Consider the following 10860-nt stretch of genomic DNA (forward strand, 5'->3'; position numbering starts at 1 on the left):
ATGTCCTGAGGTGACAGGGGCTGCAGGGCCTAGGCAGGGGTTCAGCTTCTGCTAGAAATTAGGGGGGGATATTACAAGATTGAACAGAGATATGATTGACTTAGGTCCTTCGTGGGCCCTCTCACAGCTGTGTCCACATTGGAATGAAGGCAGGTAAGAGGCCGTTACAACAGGCTGGTGAGACGTGGGCCTGGCTTGGAGCCCTGGAGGTGGTGGTTGGGGTCCGATTCCAGATGTACAAGGCATTGAATGTGGTGTGTGAGAGAGAGACGAGAGCGGGGATGACCTTGGTCAGCATGTTGGCTGTGGCAGTCTTCAGAGACACCAATACAGGAAAGGGTATATGGAGGGGAAAAGTCAAGGGTCTGGTTTTGACTTGCTGCGTTTCATATGAAGATTGTGCACAGCTCGTTGGACTGGAGTTTGACCTTCAGGAGAGAGGTCAGGCAGGCGATAACAGCTGGGATCATCAGTGAGCAGATGCTGCTTGGAATTGAATGGGACTGCGAAGTGATTAGAAGAGTTGACATAGACAGAGAGAGAATAAAGACGGAAAGACGGAAGATAGGAAATCTCACCATGATCTTGAAAACCCTCACATTTATCGTCAAAGTGGAGGAGAATCAAATGGCAAACACGACTGAGATAGAGCAGACAGATAGGTGAGAGGAAGAGCAGGAGAGAGCGCGGGGTGGGAGGGAAGCCAGGGCTAAACAATGATTCACGGAGGAGGAAGTGAATGGTCAGAGGTCAGATGCTACTGAGGAGCCAGGCACGATCAAGCATAAATGGATCTGCCAATGTCAAAGTCATTGGTGACATTAGTGAGAGCTGTTTTTGGGAAAGTCTGAGGGGAGTAGGGGTAGGGGGGGTGGAAACCAGACTTAAGTGGGCTGGAGACTGACTCAGATCCTGTTTTCAAAGGACTCCTGACTTTTGATTCTTTTATAATTCCAGGCCTGCCCTTTGAACCTGGTCTCCCTGTCTTGATTCTCAGACTTGACTCAGCCCTAATCTGCATGACCTTCCTCCCTGCCTCATGAGTCCCTTTGGAACGCAGCTCTTGGTTCAGGCCTGTGCAGCACCCAGACAAGGCATGTGCTCCTCAGCAAGGGAAGATGATTGAAGCTGTGCCCATCCAAGCAATGAGATGCGGGCCTCAGGCTTGCATCCACACTTGGCCACGAATTGCATACAATTGGAAAGTTGCTTAACTTCAGTTTCCTCATCAGTGAAGCGGGGACTGATCATCTACTGGACTGTGTCACTGCGAGGATTATCCTTCCTGGTACCTGATGGTTTCCCAGTAAATGGTGGTTACCAAATGTCCTGTCTTCTCAAAATACAACATCCCTTTAGTCATCTTTCTAAGGTGGATTCCTAAATCTAAATACAAGTTTCTAAAGGGATATGTTGTCACCAAGGAATGTAGCTGCTTCCCTGTTGACATTTCTTGACTCATCCATCATTTGCTGATTCACCTTTCGTGGGACACGCACAGAGCCGGGCTTTGGGCAGTCGGTGATGAGCAGGAAGAGCATGGCGCTCAAAATTCACTGCAGCCGGCAGACAGCTGTAACAAAAAAGTCAAGTCATAAATCATGTGATTGTAAATTGCAGCAGGTGCTGGGCAGGAGACATAAAGGGTGAGGAGAAGCAGAGCGATGGGTTAGGGCTGCTTCCAGAAGAGTCCGTGGAGGAAGGTCTTTCTGAGACGTGGAGGTGTAAGCCGCCATCCGAAGGGCATGAAGGAACAAGGTCACGCACCCTTCCTGACATTCATTGAGAGACTGGGCTGTATAATGAGGTGTGTTGGTGTCTTAGCCTCTTCACCAAATCCATACCTAGGTGACTAGGCATTTGTTAACTTCTATGAACGTTGAGTATTTTTATTTCTCCTTCACCGTCTTTCAGTGGATCCAGTCAACCATCTTTAAATATTTGCTGTTTCTAATCTCTGTGCGGGAGGAGAAATCTTAGGATCGTGCAGGTTAGAGAAACATAAAGATGAAAGCGAATTGACTCTGGAGGAGGCCTCTCCCATGAACCAAGTCCCTAAACTTCACACCAGCTCATCGAGTTTCTTGGGGGCCACGTTGGCTCCTGGGTTCTTGGCGAAGCTCCGACAAGTGGGGGTGGGGGTAAGTGACTTCGGGACAAGAGAGGTGATGCTGTGAACTCCTCACAGGTCTGACAGGTTATCTTCGTGAATTCAGTGACCAGCTGAGTCTGCTTCGTGCCCTCTGAGCCAAAGGATTACCTGTCAACCTGGGAGGGAGCCTCGACAAACAGACCAGACCGACTCGTGCCCTCGCGGAGGTGGTGGTTCTCCGTCTGGCTACTGAAGGCTGTCACCTGTGCCACAGAATAAGCTGTCCCCTCACTAGAACCGCCACCTCTGCACTCCTCTGCACAGACAGTTTAATCTGGGTTAGAACCGTGTTTGGAGTAAGAAGCAGGGCGGGAGGGTTGCCCACGTGCCTCCCACCTGCGTCAGGTTTATGGCCGCTCTCGAAGGGTTGTCTTTGAAACACAGAGCTACCGTCTGTGGATTTGAATTTGAGGCTGACTAGGCCCATGGAAGAGAGACTGGGAGGAGTGTACGCGTGGCAACCTCTCTTCCGGGGTCTCCACAGCTTCCCCCGGGATGAACATCCTCTCCTCAGGAGAGCTTGTTTCCTATTCCTGGATTGTTTCCCTGACTCCAAGAAGAGCAGCCCTGATTCTGGGAACTCCACATTAGGGCCCACCGGACAGACAGGGGCAAGGGATAGATTCAAGTTTGAGATCTTATTTTTGCTACTGAAATGCTCTCCTCAGTGGTACAGAGGAATTGCAAAATATGTCTCCCTCTTCAGAAGATGAAGAGTTCGGGCACAGAGAGGGCTCAAGAGTCGTAGGACAGGTTTGCAGGAAGCATCCAAACAGGCGGTATTCACACACTCGTTCTGTCCTTGCTTTGAGGGGGAGGGGCTGGGAGAGCTCAGAGAGCCTCCCCCACTGGATACTAATTTTGGTGACAGATGATTGACAGGCAGTGGGTGTTGTGGACAGCCCCAGAGAGCCACCAGGCAGCCCAGGGGCAATGGGTGACCCTGAGACAAATTCACTGTGCGACTCTGAGCAAATCACATCACTTATTCTCGGTCCCGACTTCCTCATTTTAAAAATGCAGTTGCACTCTAATAACTGTTATGGGTGCTCTTCCAACCTGGCTGTGCTGCTTTGGGGGATAAATAAGGCATTTCCAGGGCCAACTACATCTACAGTGAACCAGCTGAAGTCCTAAAAATCCCCTTAGGTTTTTATACGGGGCTGCATCGAGCAGGGCGGAGGGTCAGGTGGATGAGAGGTGGTGTGTGCCCGTGTGACTGTTACGGGAAGATGTTCCCCACTGTGGTCACTGTCATTGCTGTGGTTGTGTTTATGATGTAAATGATTATAATTGAAATGACAATGTTTCATATAAAATCATAACCATTTATGCACAAAGTCGATGATGACTGGAAACACAGCCCCTTCATACGCAGGTTAAAGACTGGGAAGGGATGGGATGCGCTCCTTTGAAAACATAGTTGTGTGTGGATGATGGAATTAAGGTGTGTTTTACCTATTTCTCTGCATTTTTATGTTTTCCTTCGAGTATTAACTATTTCATGATCACTATAGTGAACTATAGTTTTATTTTGAACTATTTCGTACCTAAACACAAGATGAACTTCTTTTATGTCCAACAATAATAGTGGTGAAATTATTACCGCACGTTGGCCAATCCAGCGAACCTTGAGAAATGCTTCCCACTTATACATGAGGTTTTGACTTTCTCTGCAAAAACTTGCTTTTCACAGAACAATCTGAGGCAAAGACAGCACTCGGGTTTGCAGAAATGTTTTCATTTAGGTTCTTGTGTGAATTCCATCGGCCCCTGTGGTAACAGGGAGAGAAAGCAGGAGAAGTCTTCGGCTTAGCAGAATGTCGGAAATACCAGCCTTTTGGAAAATAAATCCTCACACTCAGGAAACTCAGCAGTTAAGACAATTTGCTGGCATTTCGGTGTCAGGCGTTCCACACCCCAGTTTCTTCTGTAGGATGAGAAATTGGAAAAAGGACACAGCTCTTTCTAGCAATAAAAGGCTCACTAACCCCTTCTCTTGGTTTGAAATTCCTCAGCTTTTCTTGTTATTTACATTGGTTCTTATTCAACACTTCTCTCACGCTATATTTCAGATAGAGTCAGCTCTTTGATTCTATTTTTAGTTCAAACCCTTTTTCCTGCCCTTGCCCCCACCAAAACTCGAAGATCCGATTTCAGGTCCAAGGCAGATCGCTGCGGAGCCCACGGAGGTCTTCTCGCGCCTGGTTTCTGGTGGGAAAATGTGTCCTCTCTCTCTCTCTCTCTCTCTCTCTCTCTCTCTCTCTCTCTCTCTCTCTCCTGCCCATGGGGATGGGGATGGCAGAGAAGACGCCTTTGGGGGGCAGAGGGCCTTGCTCCCAGCAGCGACGCGGCCCAGCTGGCCCGTTCCACCCGCGGTCCTCATGGAAAACTCCGTGATGCGAGCTGGCAGCGGGCGCTGTCACCAGCTCCCACCCAGCAGGGCCTCTGGGCACTTCTCACAGTTGCAGCTGTTGCCCAGCGAGTGCCATGCCTGCTTCTGCGTCGACAGTTCCCATTGGCTCCTGGCGGCACGAGTCCCCAGAGGCTCTGGCTCCAGTGCTCTGGTGGGGCGCCCAGCGCTGTCCTCAGGGGGGCACGGGAGGGTCTCAGGGCTCTTCGGCCCTTGGACACTGGTCATGTGTGAGCTCGGGCTGCTCCGCGGGGCCCCTCAGCCCGTCCCTGCCCAGACTGTGGCGATGGGCACCTTGTTGTCAGGCTCTTCTGATGAATATCATTCATTTGTTCGTTCGTTCGTTCATTCATTCAACAGCTGCTCACCGAATCTCAGAAATGTGCCAGCCACTGCCAGGCAGCAGGGACTTCCAAAGGAATTTACGAACTGGCGGAGCCTCTGAAGAGAAGACTAGTACGAAAGATCCAGCGTAAAAGCGAAGCGAACCAACCATGAAGTCGGTTAGGCCACGCCAGGAATGTGCCGGATGAACCATGGAGTGCGGAGGAGCAGAGCTGAGCCCCCTCCGAGACCCTCTCCGTGTGGGTGTGCGCGGAGGGGTGAGGCCCAGCCCCGCGTTGGGAACGGGCTGGGGGAGCGAGAAGAGCCTGCTCCGGGCCCAGATGCAGGGGCGGCCCGCGAGCTTCAGCATCGCCAGCACCAAGTTTCCAGGCACAGACATCGTGGGAGCCAGAGCCGGACAGGGAGACAGGGTCCTGTCGTGATGGGCATGGTGCGTCTTCTGCTAAGGAACTTGTATGTATTCTCTGAGTATTGTCTCTGCCAGCGAGAGAGAAATACCGACTCTAACTCAGAACTGTAATTCTAAAAGGCAATTCCCTGGCAGTGTGGGGGGCGGCTGGAGAAGACGCCTGACATGCGTGTAGAGCAGCGGTTCTCAACCTGTGGGTCGCGACCCCTTTGGGGGTCGAACGACCCTTTCACAGGGGTCGCCTAAGACCATTGGAAAACACATATATAATTACATATTGTTTTTGTGATTAATCACTATGCTTTAATTATGTTCAATTTGTAACAATGAAAATTCGCCGAAACAGGTTTGGCTCAGTGGATAGAGCGTCGGCCTGCGGACTGAGAGGTCCCAGGTTCGATTCCGGTCAAGGGCATGTACCTGGGTTGCGGGCACATCTCCAGTGGGAGATATGCAGGAGGCAGCTGGTCGATGTTTCTCTCTCATCGATGTTTCTAACTCTCTATCTCTCTCCCTTCCTCTCTGTAAAAAATCAATAAAATATATTAAAAAAATAAATAAAAAATAATAAAAAAAGACTTAAATAGTTGTAAATATTTAAAAAAAAACACAATGAAAATACATCCTGCATGTCAGATATTTACATTACGATTCATAACAGTAGCAAAATTACAGTTATGAAGTAGCAACGAAAATAATTTTATGGTTGGGGGTCACCACAACATGAGGAACTGTATTAAAGTGTCGCGGCATTAGGAAGGTTGAGAACCACTGGTGTAGAGGGTTGGGTGTATTGAGAGTCTGCCCGTTGGAAGTCCTGGGGAAATGTTCCGGGTGGGGCCACCTTCTTTCAGAGGGACAGGCGCTGAGGCCAGTGGACCCGTGACACCCAGGGAGATGGGGCATAAGCGAAGCCCAGGGCAACCGTGGAGGTGGCCATGGGCATGTGAAGGCTGGCATCCCGGTGGCACGTGCTTGGTCCTGAGAGTTGGATGCCCCTTGGGCCTCCCTGAGTTAGTTGGGTGGAGGTGAGTAGGGAGGTGTTGGTAGCTGAGATCCCACGTGAGATATTGAGCCATTGGACCTTGATTTTTAAATCCTCTCTGCAGGTGGGTGAACATTGGGGGAACAGTTGGATTTGTGTTCTAGGGTCCAGACATGGTGTTCTAGTCAGTGAAAGTGTTTGTCACACAGGAGAGTATTTCACTCTTCAGAGTGAACGTTTATTTCTTCCTGACAAAGAAAGTACAACTCGGAGAGGCTGAGCAATCCCCCCACCTCACACCTCACACCTCACACCCGCTGCTGGTTGGGGAGAGAACCCCAGCATCTTGGATTAGTTTCCAAGTCTGTCTCCCAACTGAGAAGTCGTTGAATTTCTCCTGGGAGCACAGTAGTCACTTGGGATGACGAAATTCAAATATTGTTCCTATTGAACAAACACAGCAAGTTTCTGTAATAATATTTGTATAAAAATGTGGTTTTCAGCCGCCAGTCACTTCAGGGTGAGACAGGTCCCTGGTTCTGTTCCCACCCCACTCTATTTATTTTTCAAAACCATAAAAAAAGCGCAAGCATATAAGTTCCAAAACACAGATGCATTCACACACATACACACACACACACACACACACACACACACCAGAAAACACAACATGAGGTTTTCATAAACAGTACTTGGCCATGGGATGTGTCTTCTGGATTAAGTACTCCACAAACATCATCCCATATCATCTTCAGAATGATATTTCTTTTATGTGGTGTGTGGGCAATTTCGCAATTATATAATGCTCGTGTGTTATTAACTTGTGAGAGTGGTTCGAACCGTATTTCATTGTCATAAAAAATGGCATTAAGTGCCCACATGTGTGGTGTGTCATTGCGGACCCTGGGGAAGAGCCATAGCGCTAATACAGGCATTGCTCATGGGTAGCTCACAAGCAACCAATAGTCCATGAGGCGACAGTGGGAAAGAGAAAATTAATGGAGTGAGCAAGATTAAAGGTATCCCAGTAGATCCTCTAGTGGGAATATACTGAGGTTTCCTTCCCACCTCTTTTCCCACGGAACTCCTCCCTCTCACCGGGTACTCACTGTGCAACCATCAGCTTCCCGGAGGCAGTGAACTCTTGAAAAATCTCCCTGTTTCATTTGAACTGAAACGAGAGAAATGTGCAGTCAGTCGGGGATTGATGGTTGTGCTGCAGAGAGGAAGAGAGAGGAAGACCCGTAAGTCCCTAATGTCGAGGTCCAGGGAGCAGCAAAAACCCCAAGGACCGTTTTCATATTACTTGGCAGTCGCAGTATTTCCTGGGCTCTACCATTTATTTCGGCATCCCTCCCAAGAAGAGCCCCCAGGACTCCCTCTCCTTACACGTGATCAAAATAGACTTTGTCATTCGCAACCTCACAAGTGATTTGAACACAAAGAAGTGATTAGCATACAATATACACGGTATGCCTACAGAGCAGTGAGGTCAATCCATAACCACCTGTTTAGATTGCAAAGAACCGGGCAATCATGGGGAATAGACCACCTGGCGATGGAGACCTACCTGAAGCTGGAGGTGCCTCTGCAGGAACCCAGCGACCACACGCCAGGATGGCTCGGACTGTGGGCAAGACGGGGCTGGTGGGTGCCAACTCCCGGACTCTGTGATGGTCAGTTATGTTATTACACAATTAAGCCATGTAAATAGATAGTGACACGCAGGTCAACTGTACAAATATTAGACATAGATTCAATGAAAGATGTAGATTAGGTATCCCTGCTAATACAAGAGCATTTGGTGTGGCGCCAAGTCCAGAGTGAAAATATATGAGTTTGTATGCGCAGAGATTAAGATAAGGTGAGAAATTAATGTCTGCTTCTTAATGACCAGGAAAATTTCCAACTACTCATAGAAATTAAACATCTCTGTGCTCTTGTTTATTTGATACATAAATGAAAACCTAGGTTACTAGCACCCTGCAGTGTTTGACTTCAATAGCATCTTCTACAAAGACGTAAAGAAAATGACTGTTGAGCCCTGACCGGTTTGGCTCAGTGGATAGAGCGTTGGCCTGCGGACTTAAGGGTCCCAGGTTCGATTCCGGTCAAGGGCATGTACCTTGGTTGCGGGCACATCCCCAGTAGGGAGTGTGCAGGAGGCAGCTGATTGATGTTTCTCTCTCATCGATTTTTCTAACTCTCTATCCCTCTCCCTTCCTCTCTGTAAAAAAAAAAATCAATAAAATATATTTTAAAAAATGACTGTTGAATTGAAGAAAATGAATTGAGTAAGGTTCCATTTATTAAAAACATTTTTCATTAAAATAAATACCATCTTGGTCACCAGGTCCATATTATTCCACTTTTCACCTTTCACAAAGGGGTTACATGTCCTGGGCAATAACATTTATATCTTTTCCGTTAATCACTATTTACTACAATGATTTCTTCCCATAGTTATATACTTAAAATAAATAGGATACTCAACACCAGTGAATGCGATATTTAGATTGGTAGATGGATTTCCTTAAGCACTTTTGTTGTGTGCCTTTTGTTGAAACATCTTATTTAAAATATCTTATTGGTGAAATAGTCTCTAGATTCTTACCTGGTTCTTGGCCTTTTATTTGAAGGGCAACCTGAGTGTGTAGCAGTTCTGATGGCCTTTGGTCCATTGTCTTTGGCATTTCTTGTTATTGTAGTTAACCTGACTCTCCACCTGCCACCCCCTCAGAAAGGTAACTTGTTTTTCTACCTGGATTTTTCATGATTCCTTATCTGGAAGTACAGCAATTTCACTGGCTGTGTCTTGCTGTGCATTTTCTTGAATGTGTTTATTCTGGGACAACCTGCATAACCAAGTATTTCTTTGTTTCAGAAAAGCTTTGCTGAACCATGAGTATTGCCTGTTACTTTTTCCTGTTCTGTTCTTAAGAGACAACAATACACTCCCCCCCTGGAAGGCTCTCTCTACGGGAGCCAATAGCAATGGCCAGTTGATAGTCTTTCTCCCCCAATGGTCCCCTACGTTGAGGTGGGTCTTCATGGGGACCCACATTTGAGCCCAGACTGTGTAGGACTCAGCAGGTATGTGTCAGTGCTTGCCATATGGGATTTGGAAATTACTTTGACTCATAAAATGGTGTTTTCCCCTTTCCCTTTCATCTTGTTGTGGTGGCTTTTGAAGGGTCTGAGGCAGGAGAAGCGAGCAAAATGCCAGGCACTTTCTTCTTTAATAGAAAGTGCCCATGACCTCGTCGTCGCCTTGCCCTCCTGCTCTGGCAGGGTGCTGACACAGAGCTGGATAACAAATAATAACGCCCCGTACAAGGCGGAAGACATCGGAAATGACTGCGGCTACATCAGCTGGAAGAAGTGACCGAGGCTGGCTCGGACCACCGTGATGGAGTGGCCACGAAGAACTTATTGGATAGTTGCCACTGTTTCCTGAGTTGCCCACACACAACTCAAGTGAAGGCATCATAAACAACCCATTCCCACTGGGAAGATGGCTGAAATACAAGGGTCGTTACAGTCCGGTGATTTTGGTTGTAAGAAGATAGCTATTCGCATTAAGCTTCCAGGGTCTGTCAGGTTTTCTTGTAATTACTCTTACATTTCATGGGGAAAAAGAAATAAAAGGACTTCCAGGATAATGTTGGGGTTTTTCTCACTGATCTTGTTCTTTGTATTCAACATAGAACTGGGCACCCAAGGTATGATATGTGGGCCCTTCTTTTCTGAGGATACTGGTAAAATCATAGCAAATTATTGTGAAGTTTAGAATTCTGAAATCCTTTTGTCTTAGGTACAAATATTCAAACAAGTCTTTGTTGAACTTGACAAATGCTAAGCAAAAGAATAGACAAACGAAACAGGGGACTGCTTTTGTGCGCTGCTGGTGGGAATCAGCGAGGTACAGCCGTTTGCAAGTGGGAGCTATCTGTTAACGTTGAAAGGGCATTTCCCGTGAACCCGTAATTTAACTTCCCGAGTTAGACCTGACAGAAACTCATGCCCACATGCACAAGACACAAAGTATTTGCAGCAACACCACAATAGCTCCAGATTAGGAACAACCAAACGTCCGCCATCGAGAGCAGATGGATGAACAAATCGAGGTAATTCACAGGAGGACGTGTGTGGGTAGGTCGGCTAGCGGGGACTGTGGCTTCCCTTTGGCGTTCTTTCCCAACCAGCTATGGCGGCGTTGGCTTTTGCTCACTGTAGCACCTGTTCCAGGGGTAAGCTTCTGCAGGGACTGACAGGGCCCCGCCTCCCTTAATTTCCCTTAGATCCTGTTCCTTCTCTCACAGATTGTAGAGTTGTCCTTCTGCAGTTTGATACTGTCTCAGTTTTATTTCTCTGATGTTCCTCGAATTGTCTGTCACATTATTCATTTCTCACTAGTTTTTTTTTTTTTTAGGGCTTTTTCAAGAGTGGAAGTGCTGGCACCGCTGACTTGCAAATCATGAGACTATCCTATATAATAAAAGGCTAATATGCAAATTGACCAAACATCAGAACAACCAGTTGCTATGACACGCACT

The 10860-nt window shown here is 47.6% G+C and overlaps 2 long non-coding RNA genes across 2 annotated transcripts; both read left to right on the forward strand.

Moving 5' to 3' along the window:
• The first annotated feature begins 6 nt into the window (after positions 1-6).
• Positions 7-4143, forward strand: LOC106695331. Its single transcript, XR_002827351.1, has 3 exons — positions 7-662; positions 958-1807; positions 1915-4143. It is a non-coding gene; the product is annotated as an uncharacterized LOC106695331 (long non-coding RNA).
• Positions 4144-4556: 413 nt separating this feature from the next.
• On the forward strand, positions 4557-8162 carry LOC111824276. Its single transcript, XR_002827352.1, has 2 exons — positions 4557-5340; positions 7820-8162. It is a non-coding gene; the product is annotated as an uncharacterized LOC111824276 (long non-coding RNA).
• Positions 8163-10860: the final 2698 nt, after the last annotated feature.

The sequence above is a fragment of the Myotis lucifugus genome, unplaced genomic scaffold, assembly GCF_000147115.1.
Source record: "Myotis lucifugus unplaced genomic scaffold, Myoluc2.0 scaffold_1107, whole genome shotgun sequence".
NCBI classification, from domain to species: Eukaryota; Metazoa; Chordata; class Mammalia; order Chiroptera; family Vespertilionidae; genus Myotis; species Myotis lucifugus.